This window comes from Mandrillus leucophaeus, unplaced genomic scaffold, assembly GCF_000951045.1.
Source record: "Mandrillus leucophaeus isolate KB7577 unplaced genomic scaffold, Mleu.le_1.0 Scaffold174, whole genome shotgun sequence".
NCBI classification, from domain to species: domain Eukaryota; kingdom Metazoa; phylum Chordata; class Mammalia; order Primates; family Cercopithecidae; genus Mandrillus; species Mandrillus leucophaeus.
The window spans coordinates 3,861,783-3,863,475 of NW_012101743.1; positions in this window are offsets into that span (position 1 = coordinate 3,861,783).

Genomic DNA, 1,693 nt, shown 5'->3' on the forward strand with positions numbered 1-1,693 from the left:
GGTGGAGGTTGCAGTGAGCTGAGATCATGCCACTGCATTCTAGCCTGGGCAATGGAGCAAGACTCCATCTAAAAAAAAAAAAAAAAAAAAAAAAAGCCAGGTGTCGTGGGGCACGCCTGGAATCCCAGCTACAAGGGAGGCTGAGACAGGAGAATTGCTTGAACCCGGGAGGCATAGGTTGCAGTGAGCCGAGGTCTTGCCATTGCACTTGAGCCTGGGTGACAGAGTGAGACTTCGTCTTAAAAAAAAAAAAATTAAAACAAAAGAAACGAATTAGATTAAAGAAAGCTCTGATATATAGAGCTCTTAAATCCCTCAGAATTTCCTGGGTCATGGTAGCATCTTTTGTTTTAATGAGGTGACTCTTGGTGGGATCCTGGATAGCCTCAGGATGGGGGCTGATTGCCAGGGGAACCAATCATGTAATTAGAGGGTTGGAACTTTCAACCCCACATCGCCCCACAAACCTAGACCTCTGGGGAGGGGAGAAGGGCTGAAGGTTGAGTTGATCACCAATGGCCAGTGATGTCATCAATCATGCCTGTGTAATGAAGCCTCCATAAAAGTCCAGAAGGACTGGGTTCTGAGAGCTTCTGGCTAGCTGGACATGAGTTACCTTGAGGGTGGTTCTCTGAGAGAGAGAGCATAGAAGCTCTGGGCCCCTTCTCACATGCCTTGCCCTGTGCAGCTCTTCTATCTGACTATTCATCTATATGCTTAGTAATATCCTTTATAATAAATCAGTAAATTTAAGTAGTGTTTCCCTGAATTCTGTGAGCTACTCCAGCAAATAAATGGAACCTGAGGAGAGGGTAGTGGGAACTCCTGATTTATAGCTGGTGGGTCAGAAGTATAGATGACAACCTACTACTTACTATTGGCATTTGAGGTGTGGGGCAGCCTCGTAGGACTGAGCCCCAAATCTCTGTATAGGATCTATGGGATCTGATGCTATCTGCAGGTCGGTGGTGTTGGAATTGAATTGATTTGGAGGCGATCCAGCTGACGTCAGCTGGAGAATTGCTTGGTTGGTGTATGTGTGTATTTCCCCACACATTTTGGTGACCACAGGTGAAGTGTTCTGTGTTTCCTTGAGTGTGAGAGTAGGAAAAACACTTTGTTTTGTTTTGTCTTTAAAACATCCAAAAATCAGTTACTGTAATAGACCATGTCAGTAGAATAAAAAGCAAAAACCACATAATCATCTTAATAGATGCAGAAAAAGCATTTGCCCCAAATCCAACTCCTTTTCATGATAACAACACTCAACAAACTAGGAATACAGGGAACTTTTCTCAACTCAAAAAAGAGCATCTACAAAAACTCTCAGCTAATAACATACTTAGTGGTGATAGACTGGATGTTTTCCTCCTAAGATCAGGAACTAGAGAAGAATGTCTAATCTCACCACCTCTATTCAACATTGTCCTGGAAGCTCCATCGATGGCAATTGGGCAAGACAATGAAATAAAATGTATTCAGATTGGAAAGGAAGAACTAAAACTTTATTGGCAGATGACATAGTCATGGATTTCGTGTACATAGAATATTATGGTCATGTACATAGAAAACCCTAAGGAATCCAGCCCTCCCTCCTCAGCCTTCCCCGCGAGCGGACGCGGCAGCGCCTCTGTCTCGCTTTTTCTTATTTTTTACCCCTTTTCCCCTTTCTTCTTCTTTTTTTTTTTTTTTT